The 26443-nt window shown below is 46.0% G+C and overlaps 1 long non-coding RNA gene across 3 annotated transcripts in view; it reads right to left on the bottom strand.

The window, feature by feature from the left end:
* Positions 1-26443, bottom strand: part of LOC122462524 — a 172370-nt gene that overhangs the window by 106906 nt on the left and 39021 nt on the right. For 2 of the 3 annotated variants that reach the window (XR_006285109.1, XR_006285110.1), the window contains exons 2-3: positions 21132-21242; positions 7676-7816 (exon numbers count right to left, since the gene is read on the bottom strand). This is a non-coding gene — a long non-coding RNA (uncharacterized LOC122462524). The remainder of the gene's footprint in view (positions 1-7675; positions 7817-21131; positions 21243-26443) is intronic. The other variant, XR_006285111.1, reaches the window with a different exon arrangement.

Here is a 26443-nt window from a genome sequence, read left to right as displayed (position 1 = left end):
AAATACCTGCGGGGAAGAAGGAAGGGAGTGGAGAGAGGTGAACTCCAGACAAGGTTAGTGGGAGGAGAAAAGGGGAATATGAATCAAATACTACCCACCATTAAGGATCAAATTTTGATCCCACTGAAAAAAATCAATATGTTACATTTTTATTCTTTTTAAACTGAACCAGCATTTGATCGCAATGGGGTTTTTTCTTAGTGATAGCTTCCCAGATACTGGCAGTGGGAAAACTCCTGTGATCGTGGTATTTTGTTTTTCTTATCTGCATTCATTGAAAACTGTCTGAGGGAAAGTTTGAATATGCCACAGGGGCCCTTTTAAAATTGAAACCTTAACCAAAAAAAAAAAAAAATAGCCACCACCACCCAAAAATCATTGCCAACCCCAGATTTACATGGTAAAAACTGAACTGCTTATTTTTCTTTTCCCCCCCTGCCCCAATCAAACAATCATCATCATCCTTCCCTGTCATTCAGGATCACAATTTTTTAAGTCATCTTTCACTCCCCACCACACACAGTCAGTATAATACTAAGTCTTGCCAGTTTGGCGCCACAAAATCTTGCAAACCTGACCCTTTCCTTTTCCATCCACTGTAATTGGCCACGTCCTACTTATCTCCTTCCAAGAGTCCTGCACAATTCTTGTCTCTGGCCTCCCAGCTACCTACAGTGTTCCTCTCCAGTGCATCCAAAATGCGCCTTCTAGTTATTTTCCTCAACCACCAATCAGTTTTTGTTCCAGAGCATTTTGTGGAATGGCTGTCCTTTGAACACAAACAAGGGTATTTGTACATGAATAGCATGCACTACACACTAGCCATCATTTGTAACTCATTTTCAAAGCGCCAAGTCATCCAACAGAGAGCAGAAACAACCCTGTGTGATGTACATAATCAAACACTATGAAAAATGAAAAGCAACTACTCCCAGTGAACCCTTCCCTCACAACCCACGGGCTGAATTTATTTGCCTAAACTGTTTTTTCCACCCAATTACGAACAGCAGATTACTTAAAAACAAAACAAAAAAATCAAAGCCTCTGTGCATAATCCACAAACAGAGCAGAAGGCTAAATTCACCACTTGCAAAAATTGCTTTAAATTATGGCACTGCCTCCAACAGGCTCCCCTGCAGCTAGAACATTATAACTGTGCCGATAGTGAGGGGGACCAGGTGGTGGGGGGGGTGGCTAGAACACATCAATAGCACACAGGGGGTCTCTGCCCCTTCCATGTGTCACAGAGCAGGGCTCCCTGGTTACCATACACACTGTAACAAGAGTGATCAGGTAAGGTGAGCTAGTACCAGCAGGAGAGCAGGGGGGGGGGGGGGGGAGGACCTTTTGTACTGATAATCAAGGTGGGCCATTTCCAGCAGTTGACAAGAACGTCTGAGGAACGGGGGGGGGGGGGGGAATAAACATGGGGAAAATAGACTCCAACGAGAGACTGCTGAATTGGAATTAATTTGCAAACTGGATGCAATTAACTTAGGCTTGAATAAAGACTGGGAGTGGATGTGTCATTACACAAAGTAAAACTATTTCCCCCCCTATTGTTCCTCACATTCTTGTCAACTGCTGGAAATGGCCCACCTTGATCATCACTACAGAAGGTTTTTTCCCCCCCTACTCTCCTGCTGGTAATAGCTGATCACTCTTGTTACAGTGTGTATGGTAACACCCATTGTCTCATGTTCTCTGTGTATATAAAATCTCCCCACTGTATTTTCCACTGCATGCTTCCAATGAAGTGAGCTGTAGCTCACGAAAGCTCATGCTCAGATAAATTGGTTAGTCTCTAAGGTGCCTCCTTTTCTTATAAGGTAGGTTTTCTATTCCTCCGATTATCCTAGTAGCCCTTCTCTGCACCTGTTCCAGTTTGAATTCATCTTTCTTAAAGATCAGGGACCAGAACTGCACATAGTATTCCAAATGAAGTCTTGCCAGTGCCTTGTACAATGGTACTAATACTTCCCTGTCTCTACCGGAAATACCACGCTCGATGCATACTAGGATCACATTAGCCTTTTTCATGGCCTCATCACATTGGCAGCTCATAGTTATACTGTGATCAAACAATACACTCAGGTCTTTCTCCTCCGTCACTTCCAACTCATACGCCCCCAGTTTATAGCAAAAATTCTTGTTAATCCTTAAATGCATGAATTTGCATTATTAAATTTCATTCCATTTCTATTACTCCAGTTTTCAAGGTCACCCAGATTTTCTTGTATGATATTCCCATCCTCTTCTATATTGGCAATACCTCCCAACCTTGTCTCATCTGCAAATTTTATTAGCACACTCCCAGTTTTTGTTCCAAGGTCAGTAATAAAAATGTTAAATAAGACTGGTACCAAAAACAATCCCTGAGGAACTCCACTAGTAACCTCCCTCCAGCCTGACAGTTCACTTTTCAGTATGACACGTAGTAGTCTCCCCTTTAACCAGTTACTTATCCACCTTTCAATTCTCATATGAATCCCCATCTTCTCCAATGTAACTAATAATTTTCATGTGGAACTGTATCAAAATGCCTTACTGAAATCCAGGTAGATTAGATCTACTGCATTTCCCTGGTCTAAAAAAAATCAGTTGTCTTCTCAAAGAAGGAGATCAGGTTGGTCTGGAACAATCTACCTCTTGTAAAACCATGTTGTATTTTATCCCAATTACTGTGTACCTCTATGTCCTTAACTACTTTCTCTTTGTATGCAATGTCTTGGGACAAATTTACAATTGAGCTTAAACAAACAGGCCTGTAGTTTCCCAAATCACTTTTTCCCCCCTTTCTTAAAAATAGATACTATTTTAGCAGAAGGAATCATTTGAAAAAAGTTTGTGACATTCTAAACTGTATGTACATAGAGAAGAACAGTCTATATGCAGGAATAGGAGACTGGCACTAACAAGTTCCTATCCAGGGTCCGACTCTGATCCCCTTCAACCTCAGGTGAGTCATTTAGGCCCAGATTTCAAAAAGCAGTCGCAAATTTTTGCTACCAAAAATGGAGGCGTTCTAAATTAGAGGCCACCTTTAGGCTAATGTATGGTAACCATACTTTCTTACCTCCTGCCAGCATTGTGAGGTTTAATAAATGTTTGTAAAGCATTTTATAGCACACTAGAGGTGTCACAGAAAGCTGCAAAGAGTTTACAATCTAAAGACCCTATCCTGCAAACACTTACTGCCCACTGCAGTGCTTCATGCCTGAGTAGGCACACTGAGGTCAAAGGGACTAGCCATGTTAGTAAGCGCTACACGATTGTAAATGATGGTCAGGCCCCACATTTTACATGTGACGCTATAAGGGAGGGTGATAAAAATGTAGAAGAGGTATAAACAAGGATTAGAGCATAGTGATCACATGATTATTCAGCCAGAGAACATCTTGGTGAATCTGAAAATTAAAGCTAACCTGTTAGTTATTTAAGATAAAGTAGGGCATGCACATACAACATTACATGAACAAAACTGGGTTACAGTTCCTGCACTGCAACAGACTAACTCGTACATTTCTTTCTATGAGTGAGGCAATAATTGGGTATTCTAGTTTTATGGACAGACCTGTAGCATTCGCATGACAGGTGGTGCAATGGCTTCCTTTCGCCAAGAAACCTACAAGGAGACCCACATTCAGCTGAATGCAAACTCTAGAGGTAAAATTAAAAAAAGCAATGAACAACAAAACCCAAGAGAGTGCTCATTCAAACCTCTCAATCTTTAAACCTGGCAATTACCTGTGTCACATCAATTTAAACTATGAGCAGTGACGTAAATTCAGTGCCTGCATTGCACACCCATAACATCAGCAGCATTAGTTTGGCCTCACTATAATTTCTTCTTTTCCAAATAACCTATGTCAGCTCTCTTGTTGTTACTCCTTTAATTGTTTTAAATGGTACCAGCCTAATATCTTCAGCCATCAACCTTTAAAGATTCATTTTTAATGTGTGTGTGTGTGTGTGTGTGTGTGTGTGTGTGTGTGTGTGTGTGTGTGTGTGTGGAGAACACTTATATCCTCCATGAATCAGCACAGAAGGGGGAATGTAACACACGCACCCCCTCCCATTCACCCATGGTTTATGTACTTCCTCTGAGCAAAAGGAAGCTCGTCATGGAAGTCAGAGGCCCACAGCAGTTTGAACACCACGAGCCCTCATCTTTGAGGCAGTTTACATGTTGGACAACACACAACATGTGGATTGAGGCAGGGACTTCAGGAGTTAAAGCATGAGCTGTTCCAGCTTGAGCCAAAGCTCTCCAGCTGGGGCGGTAACAGACATATCCTGTGCAGATTGTGAGTTACTGCTCTTTGTGCCCACTCACCAGTGGGTTACATTACAACACGATCACGCAAAGCTTTTTATTTCGATATTGTGCCATTGGTGCCCAGTGAAATCCTCACTACCAACAGAACTTGACCTTGTAGTCCGCACCGAAGTCAATGGGAGTTTTCAGTATGTTATAACTGTGAGATCTGGTAATGGAATTACTATGACATGTCCTTAATACACAGTATCACAATACACTATATAGAGTCAGTCATAAGCTGAAGAGAAAAGAAGGGGTTTAAGGCAGGATTTAGAGAGATGTGATCTGATGCCTCAGAGACAGGAAAAGAGGGAGTTCTACATATTAACACTCTTAAAGCCAGCTCATCAATAGCTTCCAGTCTCCCTACCTGCTGTCCTCTTCAGTTTAAGTCTCCAGGCTTCTGCCAGATAAGGATCCTCAGTGAATATTTTATTTTCTTCCAAAATATATGTATTAACTCACACAAGAGAGTAGAGGAGAATGTCTAACTCCAGACACACTCCTACAGCATTCCTGAAGGGAAATTCAAACCCTGAGCTGTGCATCTCATTGCCCTCAGAAATAACACTGAACATTAAATGTAGTCACAGCCCAGTAAGGTTTCCTTGCATTTATATACTGTGTAAAAGAGTTTCACCTGCAGCTAATGTGGTAACTTAGAGAGATGGAGATATTAGGGGAAACTCATCATCCTGAGGCCTCCTCACAGTCCAAACAGAAAGCCCTGTGTTCATTAATGGCTTGATTGAGCCTTTGTTCAGTACCCTGCGTATGAAGAAATTGGAGAAATTGTGGTTGTAGAGTCTACTTTTTCCTTTGCTCCTATGAGGGAGTAATTTGCTACAGCCCCTTTGCTAGCTGGTGCGGTGGGCGGTGGGACAGAACCAAAGTTCTGTCAATGTCCTGCCCCCCTCTGGCCCTACCTGCCCAGTGCCGCTCCCCTCCTGTGCAGGTGAGCAGGAATTGGATGTAGCCTTGTTTCTACCCACTCACCAAGGTCCTGGCTACCACAACTGAGCCTATGCCATGGGGGAAGTAATCTGCATCAACAAAGGGGCTGGGAGAGATAACATCTCTCCTGGAGCAAAGGGGAGGGGAGGAAACCAGGAACCAGACTGTGACTCTGAGTCACAATCTGCTTCCTGCCCTGTTCCTGAGGCAGCACAGCAATTAGCCAGAGAGAATAAGCCAGAGGAATAAGGGCTCATAACTGCTCAGACTAACTCTTGCCATGGAGAGGAGAGCAAGTAGATGGGGAAGAGACAGAAAGGGGATAGCAAAGGGAAGAGCCCTGGCTCCGCTCCATCCCCATTTGCTCCATGAAAAGGGGTGAAATAAAGTAGTCCCAACACCCTCCCCGAAAAAACAGGGGAGCAGAGGAAGGACTGCGATTAGAACGTGAATTGTGACTCAGTCTGCCCCAGGGTGGTACAGGCACATACCACATGTTGCCAGTTTCAGCCTAGCCCAACATCTGTTCAACCCCTCTGATTTTAATGGGGCTCCACCAGAGTAAGTGAGAGCCCAGTTTGGGCGTTAGACTCTTTGCACTTAGGTGAAGTCACTGCACGGCACTTTACAGCTCGGAGGGAATAGTTGAAGAGGGTTATAAATCCCTAAAGCTAAATTTATAACAGAAATGTTGATGCAAGCTTAATTATAGTATGCTGCTCTGCTAGGCAAGACATTTAAACCCAGTCTATAATAGTTCTCGCCGTAATAGGGACAGTCTTGGCCGCACAGCTACCAGGCAAGGCCTGCTACCTGGAAAGTACTGCAGCACCTGGTCCCATTTCCTCCACTGCACTCCTTCTAATACCCTTTTTCTACTGTTCTGACTATCAGCCACGCAGCTAGCACAATTCCATTGACCTTTTTTTCTCTTTGTGGATATTTGACTTCCAGGCTAGACAGAGGATTGCCATTCAATCTAAATTAGTATGGCTTTACTTAGGTGTTTCATATTACAAGTGCGAACCCAAGGAGAGTTTCTTCCTGAATCCAGACCCTATAAGGTTTCTCTTTGCAATTTCCTTGTACTGTGCAACCCTTCTGCCAGGTGGTTAACGGCAGCAAAATGGTTCAATGTATCTAGGGTCCCTCTTGAGAGGTAACTAAAGTGGCTTGAACTCACCCCCAGGAACCTGGGAAAATCAAACACCCACTCCCTGCATGTCCTTAACGGACAGAATTTCCCCCTCACCAACACTCCGAAACTGTGCACAAACAGGAAGTCATTATTAGGGGAAAGGGAATGGTCAAACTTGGGAAACACAGCAACAGAACGTCTACAAATAAGAAGTAAAATACCTCCTCCCCCCTCCCTGCAGTAAAAAAAATGTACTGCAGATAGTAGTCTCTTGACCGCATTACCTCACCCATGCATCAAACCCCACTCACAGTGAGGACCAGCAAGTAGCAGTAGTTCAAGGATCTCTTTTCAGGTCTGTCTCCTGTCTCAAAGGATGCATCAACGCCCGTTGCCCCATTTAGTGATTCAACTTTAATAAGATGCTAAGTAAGGAAGGGCCTCACCAGAATCCGCTCTATTCTGCTGCTGTTCTCTGCCTTCTTTCCAGCAGTGAAGTCACCATAGGAAGGGAGTCAAGAACACTTAGCTCCATTGATAGAGCATAGCTGCTTGAAAACAAGCTCTTTGCTACAACGTAATAGTGCTTTTCTCCTCTTAAGCCTCTCTAGGAGCCACTATGCCCAAAATCCAACTTCATGACAAGTTATGGTGACCTCCCAGGTATCAATATGGAATTGCAGGTAAAGAGCTTCGTTTGCTTAGATCTATGACAGCACTTTTCCCTGTTCAGCAATAGGGGAAGTAGGGAGTTCTTTCTCCCTGGAGCTTCTGGCCATAGGGCTTACATCTGTAATAATTTGAATGCACACGGCTATTGATTTCTACGAAGGGCAGCCTCTGCACAGAGCCAATCATGTGATATACTTCTGTAATCAAGTTGCAGTTGAAAGAAAGAATGTACAAAATACCCTAATGCGGTGGGACACATTTTCATTTTGTTGTCAGTTCACATTGCCTGAAGCAAAGTGATTTTGAAAGTAATACAGATACAGTGCAACAACACGGTCCTCAGCAAGGCTTCGAAATCTATTTATGAGGCTCCCACCGGTAAAGCAAATATGCAATTACAACCAAAGATGGGTACATCTCCAGACTAAACTCCATCACAAGGCCATGTGTTAAATAATGTATGTTCTATAGCGGTTTTTATTGAAAAAAAATGTTCACTTAGTCTCTTAAAGAATTGTATTTTGAGAACAAACATTAGTAACTTCAGTTTATATATATGTTGTCTAGGACTGCAGTGAGGTCATATGTACCTGCACACATAATGTAGGTCGAGGATACATTAGGTTAGGGTCTCAGAATGTTCCACAGCATCCTCAATACTCCCTTTGGGACACATGGTGCAGTGGGCCCCAAAAACAGGACTGTCATGGATGGGGGAGGGATGCTGCACTCTGTAAAAGAATAAAAGGAGTGGGTAAGCTCCCCCACCACACAAAGCAGTTCATGAAGGCCTCCTGGAGCTCCACCTGAAATACTGCAGCTGTGGACTGCCTCTACACTCAGGTTCTAGCAGCCCATGGTATACATGCACAATAAAAAGATGGATGTGTGGATTGTTTATGTCCTACTTTTCTAGTTCCACATCTTACTAAGAAAACGTTAGAACCTGGCACAAATACTTCTTTTGGACTGAAGGGCAGATAAGCACTAGCTGTGGTTACCTTGCTGACATTGTTATTGGCAAAACTTTCCTTCCCTCCACAGAGGAATCCTGTCCTTTCATATACAAATACAACAAGGACTGCATATTTCTCAAGCTTCAGCATTACTCTCCTCTTCCCCAACCCTCCACCTCCCTTCAAACCTTGCTGCTTTCTCAGTGACACTCTTCTTCCACAGACATAAATGTGATGTTTCTCACTTTGGTTCATATGTCAGCAATTTTCATATCAAAGCTTTCCAGGCCAGATGTACATGAGCATCAGCTGGCTTTGGCAGCTGCAAATGTTCACTTTGTGCTCTGCCACCAACACAGAGTTTAAAAAAAAAACCAACACAACCCATCAAAGAGTTATGCTGGCTTTTCTCTGGACCATTATCATGAAAATGTCTTTGTTGGTGTGTCTCAAGGTAACATGTCTCATCATGACAGATCAAAGCCATGTTGCCCTGCCACTTGAAAGGGCAGTTGTAGTCAGGAAACTGACTAAGTCAAAATGACATTATAAGTCTCCAGATTTATCCTCTCAGTGATTTAGAAATCAAGTCTGCTGTGTTTACAAGACAAGTAACATTTTATTCTCCTTAGCAGCACAGCAAATACAAACCTGGAAGCTAGAAATCCACCTGTGTTCTGCCTCCTAAATAAGTCATGAGTTATGATTTCTTTTGGCTATAGAACTTGATCCATGCCTTGATTACCTCAATATTAGACTACTGCAATGCACTATAAATGGTCTTGTCAACAGTAGGAAAATCAGTAGCCCTAATTCACCACTGTCACAGCTCCCCATGGCTGTAAGCACGGTTAGACAACAGCATGCTAAAAACTTCTGAGCTCTGCTTCCACCCATGTTATCAATGATGGAGCTGAAATTTTCCAATATAGATTCCACCCATGGGTTTATAAACCCTCACGGCGAATGCTGCAGTCTGTTTGCTGAGTATCCTGTGTTTGTACAACATCTAAAAATGGGGTCCTGGTCTACAAATAATAAGCACTGTACCTGAGGAGTCTCTTGGCTTCTATGTGGAGTTTTGATTCTGACCTATAAATCCCTCAATGGCCCTCAGTACCCCTCCTACAGAGACCCCCATGATACTGCAGTAGTTGCAGTCAGTTGAAGAACTAGACCTGTCTGACTGAAAAATAAGAAGGCAGAGGCATTTTTTGTTAAGACATTTCAGCACTGGAAGTCACTCTATCACACTTGGTCTGAAATAGCCCAAAGTTTGGGCCTTTCAGGCCCATTAAGTTCTTGGTGCCTTGTGGGAGGGCTGAAGTGCTTGAAAGATTTGGGTCTTTGAAGAGGGGAGTGAGGGAGAGGTAACTATGGGGATGTGTTGCGTTCCCCCGGGGTGCCCCTGGAACTGGGGTACCACTGAGCCCACCAGCCTAAGTTCCCTTTACGCTGTACTGCTATGACCAGCCTGCCAAGCCCTCTCCCAGGCTCCGGTCTGAACCTTCACCAGCGCATACACACAGGTACGGACACTTCCAGCTGCAGAAACATACAGATGCTGTGATCTGCTCTGCATGGGAAGGCTTCAGCTAAGGAACTGCCAAGTACTCAAATGCATGCACACACCCCCTCTGGAGGGTAAACCCAAAATTATACCGTCTTGCACTGAACAGAGAACCGTAGAGTGTAAGCTCATTAAATTCACCCCCTCCCTCAATGTGGAGAGGAATACACACAGTTTTCTGTCCCCAGTTATGACTTCCACACACTGGTTTGTGATAAAGCAAAAACAAAATTAACTACCAATGATAGATTAAGTGATTATAAGGGATAGCAAACAAATCAAAGCAGGTTACCTAGCAAATAAACAAAAACACAATCTAAGCTTAGTATACTAAAGAGATTGGACATGAGTAGCAACTTCTTATTCTAAATGATGATTTAAGAATCCCTACAACCAGCTTAAGGGACCAGCTGCCCTTGCTTGCAGCTTAAAGGCCCCAGGTATTCCTTTCACAGGCTAGAAATCCCTCTAGGGTCCCTGGGTCCAACCCTTCTCCTCCAGTCCAGTCCTTCCTCAGGTGTTTCCAAAAGTCTCCTTTGGGTGGGGAGTCAGTGAAGAATCATGATGATGTCACTCCCCTGCCTTAAATAGCTTTTTTCATGTGGGAGGAACACTTTCTCTCCTAGTTTGGTTCCCATGCCCAATCAGTGGAAAAACACTGGTATTCCAAGATGGAGTCCAGTAGCAGGTGACTTGGTCACATGTCCCTGTAGGGTCACAGCAGTCATGACTCTGAGGCTGTTTGTAGAAGACTCCCCGGTGGGCAATTAGCTTCTTCTAAGACCTATTGTTCTGCCTAATGGCCCTTCCAGCCAGCCATCTAGACTGATTGCCTTCTGCCTAGTGGGCGTGCCCCACGTATAAACACATTTGTAATAGCTACATAGACAACATTCCTAACATCAGATACCAAAATGATACATGCATACAGGTAGGATAATCAATCATAACCTTTTCAATAATTTTTCACATGACCCATCTTGCATAAAATACATCAGAGTTATGCCATAATCGTATCGTAATATCATCTCGGTGAAGAATATGGGATATAGGGTCACCGGGGGGGGGAGGGTGGGGGGAGGGGCGGTTGCTCTTCAAGAGATTGTTGTGGGATCCACTCATTGAAAACAGAATCATCCAAAACTAAAAGCAGTGGCTAGAGCACAAGATAGGTGCCCGTCCCAGGGTGGGCTGAAACTTTAAGGGAGGTGGACTTAGCTGCTGCACCTGTGACTAAATTAGCTGCCTCCCAGGAGATGAGTGAAACCACAAATCAGGTGATAGCATGCAGGCCAACTGGTTAGATAAAAGGCCAACCAGGAGCCAGTTTGGAATAAGAGCTTCAGAAAACCCCAAGCTGGGGGAAGGGATCTGGTTTATCCATTTGGCTTACACTGCATTGTTTTGATTTGGAGAAATAAAACTCAACCCTGAGGAGAAGGGACTGAAATCCTGCTGCTTGTGACAGTGTGATATGATGCCCTGGCCAGTGAACTGGCCCACCAGTATTCACTATCTCACTGTATACAACTGAGAGGAAATAGGTATTGTGGCAGAGCTCCCACCTTGTCCCCGTGGGTCCCAAGCTTCCAGGCAGTTTATGCTAGCTTCAGAGGCTCACTGCAACCCTCCACGTAGCCCTTCTCTCTCGGGCCGGGATACAGTCTACTGAGCCCTTTTCATCATAAGCCAGCAATGGAGGTTGGTGAGAGAATTTCCACAGTCTCCGTTGCTCCTACGGCCTCATGCCAAAGCATTTTAGCCTCCTGTCCTGATAGGAGCCTGTTTTCCCCTCCCAGGAGGTGTTTCTGTAGTGGTGGGTTGGGAGGAACCCAGGCCCGCCCTCTTCTCCAGGTTTCGGCCCAGGGACCCTAATGGTAGCAGCTGTTGACAGCCAACCTTTTACTGTCAGAGTTGCTACATTTCCCTAGGCCACTTCCCCACAGCTCTCCTGCTTCTCCCTTCTTCACCCTTACCTTAGGGCTCCCTTACAAATGACTTCAGGGTGTCTTCATTAACCAGCCCTTCAACCACACTTTCTTTCCTCTGGCTCCTCTCTGCCTGACTGGAGTGAGCCCTTTTATATTATCAGAGGGGGCCTTAATTAGAGTCAGGTGGTCACATTAGCTTAATGGCCTCACCTGGTTTGCAGGTTAATTGGAGTCAGGTGTTCTCATTAGCCTGGAGCAGCCCCTGCTCTGGTCAGTCAGGGAACAGAAAACTGTTAATCCAGTGGTCAGTATATCTGCCTTGTGCTATTCTGCTGAACGGCACCCCCCTCACGGATCCGGTGGAGATGTGCGGGAGGGCCAGAGCCTTCTACGCAGGCCTTTTCTCCCCGGATCCGACCGATCCTAATGCTTGCAGAGTGCTCTGGGACGAACTCCCGACGGTCAGCGCGGGCGACCGAGACCGGCTAGAGCTGCCTCTCACTCTGGCCGAGTTCTCGGAAGCCCTCCGCCGCATGCCCACCAATAAATCTCCGGGCATGGACGGGCTGACCGTGGAGTTCTACCGCGCATTCTGGGACGTCCTCGGCCCAGACTTAGTTACCGTCTGGGCCGAGTCTTTGCAGAGCGGGGTCCTCCCTCTTTCGTGCAGGCGAGCCGTGCTCGCCTTATTGCCAAAGAGGGGGGACCTCCGCAATTTACGAAATTGGCGTCCCGTCTCGCTCCTCAGCACGGACTACAAGGTCGTAGCGAAAGCCATCTCGCTGCGGCTAGGGTCCGTGCTGGCGGACGTGATCCACCCAGACCAGACCTACACCGTCCCGGGCCGCACCATCTTCGACAACCTGTATCTGGTCCGGGACCTTTTGGAACTCGGGTGTAGGGACGGTCTGTCGTTCGCCCTCCTGTCCCTGGATCAGGAGAAGGCGTTCGACAGGGTGGATCACGGGTATCTCCTGGGCACTCTGCGAGCGTTTGGCTTGGGTCCCCAGTTTGTGGGTTTTCTCCGGGTGCTGTACGCCTCCGCAGAGTGTCTGGTCAGGCTCAACTGGACCCTGACCGAACCGGTCAGCTTCGGGCGAGGAGTACGGCAGGGGTGCCCCCTCTCGGGTCAGCTGTACGCTCTGGCGATAGAGCCCTTCCTCTGTCTCCTCCGCAGGAGGTTGACGGGGTTGGCGCTACGGGAGCCGGAGCTGCGGCTGGTCCTGTTGGCATACGCCGACGATGTACTCCTCGTGGTCCAGGACCCGGGCGACTTAGCGCGGGTGGAGGCTTGCCAGGCTGTGTACTCGGCAGCCTCCTCCGCCCGGGTCAACTGGGTCAAGAGCTCTGGCTTGGTGGTAGGGGACTGGCGGCAGGCGAGCTCCCTCCCACCCGCGCTTCAAGCCATCCGGTGGAGCGCGGGTCCGCTGCTCTATCTTGGCGTTTACCTTTCCGCCACGCATCCGTCTCCGCCGGAGAACTGGCAAGGTTTAGAGGGCAGGGTGGTAGAGCGGCTCCGGAGGTGGACGGGACTGCTCCGGTGTCTGTCCTTTCGAGGGCGGGCACTGGTGCTCAACCAACTAGTCCTGTCCATGCTCTGGTACCGGCTCAACACCCTGGTCCCGGCCCCGGATTTCCTGGCCAACCTCCGGAAATTGATTCTGGAGTTCTTCTGGTCAGGACTGCACTGGGTCTCTGCAGGGGTTCTCCATCTGCCCCTGGAGGAGGGAGGGCAGGGCCTGACATGTCTCCACACTCAGGTCCATGTCTTCCGCCTCCAAGCCCTGCAGAGGCTCCTTTATGGTGCAGGTAGTCCGGCGTGGAGCATATTGGCGCACGCCTTCCTGCGCCGCCTCCGAGGGCTCCGATATGACCGGCAGCTCCTTTATCTCCATCCGAGGGGTCTTCCGCGAGACCTCTCCGGGCTGCCGGTCTTCTACCAGGACCTCCTCCGGACCTGGAAACTGTTTGCAGCGACCAGGTCCGTGGTGGCCTCCGTGGGGGAAGATCTCCTCGCGGACCCCTGCTACATAACCCCTACCTCCGTGTGCAGGCGGCGGAGTCCCCCTCGGTGCGCCAGAGGTTGGTCCTGGCAGAAGTCACCAAAGTCGGAGACCTCCTGGACTACGACCGGGGAGACTGGCTGGATCCCCTGACGCTCGCTCAGCGCATGGGGCTCTCCAGACCTCGTACTGCCCTGCGCGTACTTCACGAGGTGAGGGCCGTTTTGCCGCCCGCTGCTCGGGTTTACCTCGACCGGGTCCTGCGAGAGGGCGCGCCCCGCCCACCCTCCACCCCAGGCCCTCCGGACCTTTTCATCGCGCCCCTGCCCCGTGGACCCGACCGACCCCCCCGCCCCTTCACCGTGAGCCGGCTGCACGAGCTGCAGCCAGTCCGGTTCCAGACCGCGCCAAAACAACATCTCTACACGCTCGTGCTCCACACCCTTCATGTCCTCACCCTCGCGTCCCGCCCTGACACAAAGTGGCGGGACCTCCTGCCACCTCTAGAGGGTGAGGAGCCCCGGTGGGCCAGCCTCTATTCCACCTTAGTCCCGCGGCCCGCCGGGGATATCAGTTGGCGGCTCCTCCACGGGGCCGTGAGCACGGGTGTGTACTTGGCGCGGTTTACCCCAATCCCGGACACCTGCCCCTTTTGCGGCGTGAGGGAAACCCTGGCGCACGTCTATCTGGAGTGCGCCAGGTTGCAGCCCCTATTCCGGCTCCTCACTGATATTTTATTAAAGTTTTGGTTGCACTTTTCTCCTCACCTTCTTATCTACGCACTCCCTGTCCGTGGCCCCACTAAGTCGCGGGACCTCCTGGTCAACCTCCTCCTGGCCCTGGCTAAAGTGGCCATCTATAAAACCAGGGTGAGGAGGTTGGCCGATAGAGTCTCCTGCGACTGCGGGGCCTATTTCCGATCCTCCGTCCGTTCACGCCTCCAGGCAGAGTTCCTCTGGGCGGCGTCCACCGACTCCCTTGAGGCCTTTGAGGAGCGGTGGGCGCTGTCTGGGGTTCTCTGCTCGGTGTCCCCGTCCGGTTCCCTTCTTTTGACCCTTTGACCGCACTCCCGTCCCTGTTTTTCATTAGTTGTCCCCCGTAATTTTTTGGCCTCCAGGTCCTGTGGATCTCCCCCTTAGGCTGGGGGGGGATCCTTTAGCGGTGGGCGAGCTTTGCCCGCCCACTTCCTGGATCCCAATAGGGCTATTCTGCTGAACCCAACTGGCCTGGGTCTACCACAATATGAATAAAATCTCACCATCTACATGTAGAACATCTCTGTCAGTGTTGATGGTACACAAGGCTGAATGGCATCTACCTCACTTTCCCATGGCTGTAGGGGCTCTGCAATGCCCAACCTAAGAAGCTTAATTTTGGATCCAACAACAAACTTCAAGGTTATCTGGGTCTCAATATGGACCTTGCCTTGTACTAAAATTAATAAAAATCTTGGCTTTTGCTAGTCAGACAATTTTAAAAGACTCAAAGGCAACAATATGTTGCATAAGAAAATGCCATTCTAGACCTTTTTCTGACTTATTTGGGGCCAAATTCAGCCCTGGCGTAAGTGACTACAACGCTACAGACTTCAACAGAAATTATTCATTTAAGCCAGGGCTGAATGTGATCCTTTAAATTGTGTTGCAGAAGTTACAACTGGAATACAGCGGATGGCAGTGGCAACAGAATCGCAATACAAACCTGTGCGCCCCCCCGCCAGTGACTGGAAGGAACCTTGCCCATTAAGTGACAGATTACATTGCAAATAGTGGCAGAGAGCTCTAGAAATATTTGTTCTTAATAAAAACACAACACACTACAAGCCAAATGTGAATAGGGGCATAACCCAGACTTTCACTTCACATACAAACAACTTGGGCAGGAATGACAATGTAGACATCCAAATACCTGATTTGTGGACACAAACAAATTCTGGAACCTAATTTAAAATAATAAAAAAGGATTCATAGTTTTGGGTGCATCAGTGTTTAGGCATCCAACTTGAGACAGTTAGTCCTGGTCTACACTATGGGGTTAGGTCAAATTCAGCAGCATAAGGTCAATTTTAAAATGGATGCGTCCACACAACCAACCCTATTCCGTCGACTCAAAGGGCTCTTAAAATTGACTTCTGTACTCCTCCCTGGAGATGGGAGTAGCACTAAAATCGACATTGCTGGGTCAAATTTGGGGTAGTGCGGATGCAAATCGACAGTACTGGCCTCTGGGAGCTATCCCAGAGTGCTCCAATATGACTGCTCTGGACAGGACTTTGAACTCCAATGCACGAGCCAGGTACACAGGAAAAGCCCCAGGAAATTTTGAATTTCATTTCCTGTTTGGTCAGCGTGGCAAGCTCAGCAGCACAGGTGACCATGCAGTCCCCCCAGAATCGCAAATGAGCTCCAGCATGGACCAAAAGGGAGACACTGGATGGGGGAAAAGAATCTGTGCAGGCAGAACTCCGAGCAAAAAGAAGAAATGCTAATATATGTGCCAAAATCTCACAGGGCATGGTGGACAGAGGCTACACCAGGGACACACAGCAGTGCCGTGTGAAAGTTAAGGGGCTCAGGCAAGCCTACCAAAAGACAAAGGAGGCAAAAAGGCACTCTGGGTCAGACCCCCATACATGCTGCTTCTATGATCAGCTGCATGCCATTCTAGGGGGGGACCCTACCACTACCCCACCACTGTCCATGGACACCTGCAAGGGGGGAGTCTCACGCAACAGGGAGGAGGATTTTGTGAATGAGGAAGAGGAGGAGAACGCGTAGCAGGTAAGCAGTGAATCTGTTCTGCCCGGCAGCCAGGACCTTTTCATCACCCTGGACCCAATACCCTCTGAAGGCGGGATCCCTGACCCCGAAGCTGGAGAAGGCAGCTCTGGTGAGTGCACATTTGTAACTACAGTACAGGGTTTAAAAGCAATAGTATTTAATGTTTGATTTGCCCTGAAGAATTGGGATGTATTCGTGGCCAGTACAGCTACTGGAAAAGTCTGTTCACATGTCTGGGGATGGAGCGGAAATCCTCCAGGGACATCTCCATGAAGTTCTTCTGGAGGTACTCTGAAAGCCTTTGCAGAAGGTTTCTGTGGAGGGATGCCTTATTTCGTCCTCCACGATAGGACACTTTACTACACCAAGCCAGTAGCAAATAGTCGGGAATCACTGCAGCACAAAGCATGGCAGCGAACGGTCCTGGGTTTTGGTTGCATTCAAGCAACATTCAGTCTTATCTTTCTGTGTTAGCCTCAGGAGAGTGATATCATTCATGGTCACCTGTTTGAAATAGGGGAATTTTTGTAAGGGAACAGTAAAAGGACCCCATTCATGCTGGGCTGTTTGCGCTTGGCTAAAAGGGATCATCCCGGAGCATAGCCACGCGGTGGGGGGAGGGGATCATCCCAGAGAATAACCACGCGGTGAGATGGAGGGAGGTGTGTGCTGCACATCCACCCGAAAACCGCAGCCCCTCCTTTTAAATGTGAAACCCAACCCATTGCTTGCTATGGGAAAGGTTAGTGCTGCAGTTTGAAACCATTCCTACATGTTATGCATAAGAAGCCAACCCCGCGTACCCTGTGCCTTACCATGGCTGCCTAGAAATTGAATTCTGTTGCCTAGCCATGTGTGACCATACCAGCAGGCACTCAATACAAAAGGCAAAATGCGACCTTGTACCTAAAGCACGTGCTGTCTGCTGTGAATTGCTTGATTCACTGTGAAAGAGAGAGTCTCCCTTTTGTTCTCAGAAATGTATCATCTTAAATTTTACTCTCCCTTTTTATCTCGCCCCCCCAAGTGCAAATGTTTCTATGCTCCCCCTATCATCTCCATCCCTGAGGTTATCACAGATTAGAAGGTGGAAAAAAATGCACCCGCGATGACATGTTTTCCGAGCTCATGCAGCCCTCCCACACTGATGGGGCACAGCTTAATGCATGGAGGCATTCAGTGTTAGAGGCCAGGAAAGCATTAAGTGAGTGTGAAGAGCAGAGGCAGGAGCACGAAGAGCGGAGGCTAATGCGGGAGCAAACTGACATAATGAAGCATCTGGTGGAGCTGCAGGAAAGCCAACAGGAGCACAGACCCCCGCTGCATCCATTGTATAACCGCCTGACATCTTCCGCAAGTTCCATGTCCTCCTCACCCAGACACCCAAGAATGTGGGCGAGGAGGCTCTGGGCACCCAGCCACTGCACTCCAGAGGATGGCCCAAGCAACAGAAGGCTGTCATTCAAACAGTTTTGATTTGTAGTGTGGCTACAAAAAGCAATGTGGCCTTGTCCTTCCCTCCTCCCCCACCCCACCCGGGCTACCTTGTTAGTTATCTCACTTTTTTTCCCCCCATTAATAAAGAAAGAATGCATGGTTTCAAAACAATAGTTACTTTATTTCAAAGGAGGGAGGGAGGGTGGTTTGGTTACAGGGAATTAAAATCAACCAAGGGGGGTGGGTTTACATCAAGGAGAAACATACAACGGTCACACTGTCGCCTGGCCAGTCATGAAACTGATTTTCAAAGTCTCTCTGATGCGCAGTGCACCTAGCTGTGCTCTTGTAATTGCCTTGGTGTCTGGCTGCTCAAAATCGGACGCCAGACGATTTGCCTCAACCTCCCACCCCGCCATAAATGTCTCCCCCTTACTCTCACAGATATTATGGAGCACACAGCAAGCAGCAATAACAAGGGGAATGTTATTGGTTAATAATTGTTAATTGGTTAATAATTGTTAATGAGGTCTGACTAGTCAACAAACAGCACCAGCGAGCTTTTAAAAGTCCAAAGGCACATTCTACCACCATTCTGCACTTGCTCAGCCTATAGTTGAACTGCTCCTTACTACTGTCCAGGCTGCCTGCGTACAGCTTCATGAGCCATGGGAGCAAGGGGTAGGCTGGGTCCCCAAGGATAACTACTGGCATTTCAACATCCCCAAAGGTAATTTTGTGGTCTGAGAAGTAAGTCACTTCTTGCAGCTGCTCGAACAGCCCGGAGTTCCTAAAGATGCGAGCGTCATGCACCTTTTCCAGCCATCCCACACTGATGTCGGTGAAACGTCCCTTGTCATCCACCAGTGCTTGCAGCACCATTGAGAAGTACCCCTTGCGGTTTATGTACTTGTTGGCAAGGTGGTCCGGTGCCAAGATAGGGATATGCGTTCCGTCTATCGCCCCACCACAGTTAGGGAACCCCACTGCAGCAAAGACATCCACTATGACCTGCACATTTCCCAGAGTCACTACCCTTGATAACAGAACGTCAATGATTGCATTGGCTACTTGGATCACAGCAGCCCCCACAGTAGACTTGCCCACTCCAAACTGATTCCCGACTGACCGGTAGCAGTCAGGCGTTGCAAGCTTCCACAAGGCTATCACCACTCGCTTCTCAACTATCAGGGCAGCTCTCATCTTGGTATTCCTGCACTTCAGGGTGAGGGAAAAGCAACTCAGAGTTCCAGGAAAGTGGCCTTGCACAGGTGAAAGTTTCGCAGCCACTGTGAATCATCCCATACCTGCAACACTATGCGGTCCCACCAGTCTGTGCTTGTTTGCCTGGCCCAGAATTGGCGTTCCACTGTATCAACCAGCCCCACTGCCGCCACGAGGCCCCAAATGCCACAGCCCGTGCTTTCAGGAATGTCTGTGTCCATGTCCTCATCAAAATCCTCCTCATGCTGGCATCTCTTAGCCCGGTTCTGCATATACTCCAGGATAATGTGCGAGGTGTTTACAATGCTCACAACAGCAGTGGTGACTCAATGCTTGCCGTGGTATGGCATCTGCAGGAGAGCAGAGTTGCAGCGGAAGTGGTGGAGGACGATGGTTAGCAGCACCCTATCAGTCCTTTCTCCTTAGGGTTAAGTTTTATTTCACCAAACCAAAACAATTCACCACAAAACAAATACATAACCCAGGTCCTTTCCCCTAACCTCCAGGGCCGGATTTCCAATTAGGCACAGTAGGCACATGCTTGTTGGAGCTTTAAAAAAAAAAAAAACATAAAATAAAAAAAACAAACAAACAAAACCGCACATTCAGTGATTTTCTTCTGCAGATCATCTTTAAGAGTTGGGGGGAAAGTGACTTGTGCAGTGGTCTACTATATAAAGCAATGGCCTTTTGAGTGGGACTTTGGCTGCAGAGAAGATTGTGAGGGGGGAAAATGTCAAGCGGGCATTGAAATCAGCAGCTTACACTAACATTTGCTTTGGTTTTGTTCCCTCCACACACACCACTTTCCCCCACATGTTTGTAATCAGTAATGGCAAATAGAGGACAGAATCAACTAGAGAGTTTTAAGCAAATGAACAGTCCTGCATGCAGCAACCAAGGCAGGGTGGCAGTGCTGAGCAACATCACAGGCAAGCAGATTCTACATCCAGTCAGTTAACAGGATTTGGTGAATGGACCACCCACAAATGTAGGACTTAATTTATGCTTCCTGCAGCAGCCACTAGCCCACACAGAACAGAACAATGCTATAGGAAACAACAAAAAGGAGGAGGAGGAGAGAGAAAAGAGGAAACAGAAGGGGCTAGAATTCCTACCATCCTCTTTGTTGGGTCTTGCCCTTTTTCTGCCCCCAAAAAGATAATGGCCAAATAACTCTCCAAAGGCAAGAGGCCTCCAGCTGTATAAAATAGCATTATGCTAGAGGTTGGGCGTCCCCCAGGCACTGTGTGTTTGATCTGTGGGCACTCACAAAACCTCACCGAAGCTGGTAAGCAGTTAAATGCCTTTGTTTGGTGACAACTGAAGCAATAGAAGCCACTGCCCAAGTCAAAAGACCAGCACGGCATGGTAAGGCTGGAGTAGAAGCTGAGCCATGTAGTCTGAAGGATTTTCCCTGGAGTCTGAATGCGGATGTAGGGACTGGGTATTGTTTAATTGGGCTGTGTATGTCTGAGTAAGAAGCAGCCAGAAACCATGCAAAGAAGGCAACAGAAGCACCAGACAGCAAGAGAAGCATATATAGTATGTCCCTGAGAGAGAGTCGAGAGAGAGCTTTTTGGGGCAGATTTCTGGCTGGAAGGAGGCTAGGAGTTGCGAGCAAAGAAACTGCCTCCCATTTGATTCCAACTGTCTCCATGGAAACAGAACTTTGTAGATTCTTTGTAAATAGACTCAGGCATTTCTTTGATGCAATACTGTCTACCATCAAATTTTCCCCCCCAATGGAAACAACCTGCAAGACTGAATATAGGATCACCACTCCAGCTAAAAAAGGGGTAAACGCTTAACCTATTGTTACATTTTTCTGGGTGCCTCAGAGAGCCTTCAGAGAACATGTAACTTTCTATGGACTTTTTCCAAGTCTCTGCCAGCTTTCTTTGAGCATCTCTGCAGAGCTGGGTTTGTTGGGAAGAGACCAATGTTAGATACTCGGATCAGATATATCACTGAACAGAAACACATGAAAAGCTAGAATCTCAAAGGTCCCTTTATGCTGACCAGAGGTCTCAGTAACCCTGGCTTGGTCAGCAAAAGATCACAATGTTGCTGGGATTGGGTGACAGCTTTCCAGTCAGGAGACGAAAATATGGACTTCTAAAATGGCAGGTTTTTTTACTTTACCTGTGGCCACTGCTGTGTGGCAGATTTGGAGAGTTCCCTGATGGTTTCCACATCAGACAAAAGGACAGGTGGATTCAGTTGACTTGATGGTGCTTATAGTTTTCACAAATGCTAGAAATCCCAGAGAGAAGTATTTTAAAAAAAATAAAAGCATCACCACATTGATGTTGAAAGTTTGAAAAGCCTTCTGAAGCCAATTAGACTAAACTATTTCATATACAAGATACAAGAGGCTAATCATCTTATGTCTGCAGAACACCACCTCAGGATCTGATTTTTGTCAGATCACCACAATAAAATAGGATCAGATCTGGTGGGTATCTGGATGGGAGATCTCAAGGGAAAAAATCCAATGTGCTACAGAAATGGCATCAGTAATGCTGGGCCAGGTCTACCTTAAGTTACAGTGAAGTCAGTGGATATTACAGCAACTGAAGATCTGGCCAATTATTTCCGGCATCAACATGTAATAGTGATTCTTAAAAGGAGAGGAAGCTGCATCAGGAATTTAGTTAGGTAGAATGCAATTTCCTGAGTTGGAATTTGGCCAGGATACTATCAAAGCTCCATTTGTTAAAACCATTGCATCTTTAACTAAGCACAAATGATTAGGACTTCAGTTTTTCTTCAGATGCATAGCCAAATTGAACTGCAGATATAACCCTTTTGAGGTATACCAGTCATCAGTAAAATGTATAAGATTTCATATCAATTGGATGCACTTATTACCAAAAGTAAATATCGCAAATTCAGCTTTCTGTACTGCATCTCTTAATTCATTTGAAAGTACCATTAAGCACAGATTAGATGATGCACAGTTGTCTCATGGTTATGTCTTTTATTGCTTAAAACAGAATAATCAAATTGGCCTCAGAAGTGATGTACTAGAGAGGTCACCCTCATAAACGAGATACATTTGGCAGGAGTCATCAGGATGTGCACTTTAATCTGTACTATTTTTTTAAAGAACTGTTTCTTTAATAACATGTAGTTGCTGATCGGCACTTTGGAACAACCAAAGCAGAGCAGTCCCTACCATACCTATCTGAGGAATTACACAAGACAAAGCATGAGCTAGAACAGAAAAGTTACTTTTCAGAAAGACAACCCAGTTGTATCAAATAAATCAACTTGCTCTTTACTTTCTTTGGCCTATGTTTGTGAGTCTTGGTGGACCGCTTGGCTGACCAGGGCAAGTTTTGGTTTACCAACCAACTCTACAGCTTCAGGGCTGGGTCCAAATGAAGTCAGTGGAAAAACTCTCATTCACTTTAAAAGAGCTATGGCTGCAGAGATATGGATCAGCACAAAGTGCTCCCAGCATTTTATCTATTCTTTGGGCTTCTGATTAAGGGTTCTTTTTCTTTTAAGTGCTAGGGAGCCTACACTGTTGCTTCCTCATTTGAGATTATTTGTCACTAGCTCACAGGGCCTTTCAGCAGCCATCTCCTCAGCTTCTTTTTGTAGTTTTGTTCACCCTTTTGAGGTCTCAATTTCCCCTTTTCCACAGAATTCAGATCTGCTTTCACTCACATATTTCCATGACTAAGATCTTTTATCTATTATTCTGGTTGCTTCTCTATGGTTTCATCCTCTATTTTGAGGGATATCTGGCTTTGTTAAAAAGCAAGAACAGGGATTAATTAAAATCCATGCACCTGCGCTCTTAAATGTGTCCTTGTTTACCAGTCCTTGAATCGCATTTCAGCTGACTTCTATTTGTTCATGCCATGTTGTTGTTTGCTCTCTGCTGCATTAAATACCATGCCAAAGTTGCCAGAGACAATGTTTTATCTGCCTCTAAACCCCAGCTCTTTCTTCTAACAGTATTTTGTACTGTATAACCCTGAGGATGTATTTGTTTCTCCTTCTCTCTCTCTTCCCCCCCCCCCCCCCCCCCCCCCCCTTCTTCCCCTTGTGCCCTAAAGCCTACCTCACATTTCTCTACCAATGAATTGTATAAACCACTTGGCTGCCCTGGTTCCCAATCTCTCCCTAGTCATTTATTGCTGTGCTTCTCTTTTGTATCAGTGACCCTCTCTCCTCTCCTGAGATTTTACATTAACTGCTGGGTTTATCATGTGACCGCATGTTCCTTTTTCGAGGTCAGTGTTATTTAAAATGTACTTAAGTACAGGAAAGTACATTACATTCTCATAAGGACTCACCTGACACTTCAAGCATCCAATGTTTTTTAAAACCCACACCAGGTCTCACATTAACAATGTCAATCTAGCAGGATACAAAGGAATGCTGATGGAGGTTAATGGTCAGATTTTTCAGGGATTGCAGTTTGAAGTGACACACTGACTAAGTTTGAACCACCCAACCTCAGAATCTTTTACTCTTTCCAGTGAGTATCTTTTACTCCTTTCAGCAATTCCTCCTCTAAACTGGGGCATAGAGCTGACAAGACCTAGTTCTGTCCTCATTTATGCCTCTGCAATCCCACTGACATAGAAGGCTTGTATGAATTTGGCTGACAGCAGAATATGGCATCCAACAGTTTGAATCTCAATCTCTGTCTCCCCAGACCAGAAGAGTGTTGTGGGGATGACGTGCTAAGCTCCAGTGAGAAAGGAGTGCTTTGTGCTGTGCACGTGCATTCGTTCGGTCCTTTGCTGGAGGATGTTGCATTTGTACAGGCTGAAAGGAGGAGGAATAGCTACCCTGCTCTGACCATTGTGACAATGAAGACGTTTCAACGGGGGAAGGAGGGAAATGCAGCTTTTATGACGATACAATGCTGCAGCCTCAAAACACTTTCTGCTTACCCACCCATGACCATAGGTGCTGGGACTAAGGATGCTGGGTATGCTGCCACACCCCCTGGCTTGAATTGGTTTCCATGATATCCAGGGTTTACAGATTGGTTCAGTGGCTCTCGGCACCGCCACCATACAAATTGTTCCAGCACCACTGCCCACGAGGTTCTAAAATAATTCTCCTTTCAGGACAGTCTGCAAGAAGAGAATGGAGTGCAGCATGGGGTTGGAAGCTTCATGGCAGAAAAGACCAATGTAATAATAATTAAAACTTCTTGCCTGACACAGGACAAATGTTACTTGGACAGGATTTTTTGGAGTCCAGTTTAGAAATGCAGAGGACCTACTCTAGAACTGCTGACAAGGATATGAAAGTTTTTTCCAGTATTTTGTTCTGAAAATATTTTGTTCATTCACTGGAAGTATTTTGTTCACTGCAACCAGAAATGTTATCATGTATGTAACCATGTATGTAACCATGAACTCTCGGAAATGGAGAAAGTTAATACTATTAGGCCAAAATATGGAGATCCTCCATCCGACGATCAACAGTTGCTGCTGATACAGAGTTTGAATGAGTGTCTGATACTGACAATCCTCTGTAATATGACAGATCATTTGGAGACATAGCTCCAGCATATTACAATGAAAAATTCTAAGATTCCTTCAACACCTTACTGGCTCTGAATTTCCTGTGAGGTACCCGACTAAAACTCTAGGCATGACTTCAGTTAAATAGCTGTTGTATTCATGGTAAAACCCAGAGAGACTTAATGCATACTGGGGTCTATAGGTTTTCACTAAGGTGCTGTTAAGACACATGACAATTTTGGTAGGAGGAATACCACCAATTTTAGATCAAGTTGCTGTTTCTCGCCTTGCTGTAATTGCTTTTTCTCATTTGTACTTATTTCCTTTGGAGTTTTATTAAACTCACCCTAGACTCATAAGTCTACACAAACAAACAATCTGTGTGCCAGGCATTCTTCCTGAAAGCTCTATGACAAAAGCCTCTTTTAAAAGATTGCTTGTCATAGATAACTATGTTACCTCAATATCCACCTGCACAGAAATGCAGCATAAACCCCAGAATCTTCACAACAGGCTGCAGTGAAGAGCAGTTGTAAAAGGAGTTCAGATCCAAGTATTTCCCCTTTATCTTCATTTTACCCCTAGAAGCTCGTGTGTTCTGTTGTTTCCGATATAGAACGTCTGTTGTGTTCTGCCTTAGGGATGGATGAATTCTTGTAGGTGAAGTGGTCCCTGTACCTAAGGATACCAATTCTGAAATCTGGTCAGGATTTGGATGCCCTATTAAAAATGGGCATCTTAATTTTGGGCCCATCATCTGTAAGATACTTTGAGTATTTAGGGATGAAAGATACATCGGATCATCAACAATTTCTTACATTAAACACAGTGCACGACATACAGTATTCTACAGTGCAGATCCCTCACAGGTGTGCTTTAGATATATATTATTTATCTACTGACCATTTTCTACCTCCCATTTCTATGTACCAGAGCTTCACTAGAACTTGTGGTTAACTTATAATAAGGAGTGATGAAAAGAGACTCTGAGAATCTGCATTATTTCCAGACAGCTCCTGTAAAGGTCAACACAAAACAAAATGTATAACTAACTGTAAATTTAATTGAGGAGTCAAAGAATGACAGGAAAAGATGATAAAACTGAAATAAAAATTTTCCCTTTAATAGCCTACTGCCAGGCTGGCACCAGGAAATCCAAAAGAAAGAGAGACAAAACTACAAACAAGTGTATTCAGGAGGAAACGTGCACAAAAAGAGGATTGCAGTGTATGTGACTGTCCCCCTGAGGAGTATGCATAAAGTTAGTGAGCAGCAAACTGAATTTAGCTCTTGATCCTTAGTTAGGAACAATTTTTGTTTTTACAAAGTTTAGAAGGAAAAGAATCAGACAGCTTTTAAAAGAGAGGGAAGACCGTATTAGACTTTGGAGGTTCTGGAATGGTTTAAGATTCTTGTAGAGGATTGTTCTGATAATCCAGTCTCTTGAATTAATGTAAGAACAATTTCAGTATTAATTATGTGTTTTGTTACTTCAGTTACTACTCAGAATTTAGGCCCTAGTATTATTTTAAAATATCTTTTTATTGGTATATTTAGATTATGAATTTTTTTAAAATATATTTTTCTTCTCTGGATAACTTGTGCCTGAAGAAGATCTACATCATCTCGGAAAACACCTCTAGCAACTAATTTTTAAATCTATAAGCATATTAATTTCACATGTCCTATAAGTGTTGGTTGAAAGTTTGTATATACTGATCTATACAGCATGTTTTTAAAACCCTATCCACTCAAGAAAAACAGGTGCAGTTCTCTTATTAATAATTCTACAGCATATATTCAAACTTGGTCGATCCTTATGCTGGGAATTTATGGCTCTTTAATTACATTCAAACCCATTGCTTGAAAATTGCCAGCATAACAGCTGAAATTGTATTGATCACTGAAGACTATTTTCATCCTGGGATTTCTTGGAAATGTGTTCTAGAGAACCCC

Source organism: Chelonia mydas, chromosome 12 (genome assembly GCF_015237465.2).
Source record: "Chelonia mydas isolate rCheMyd1 chromosome 12, rCheMyd1.pri.v2, whole genome shotgun sequence".
NCBI lineage: Eukaryota > Metazoa > Chordata > Testudines > Cheloniidae > Chelonia > Chelonia mydas.
This window is presented reverse-complemented; position numbering and strand designations above follow the sequence as displayed.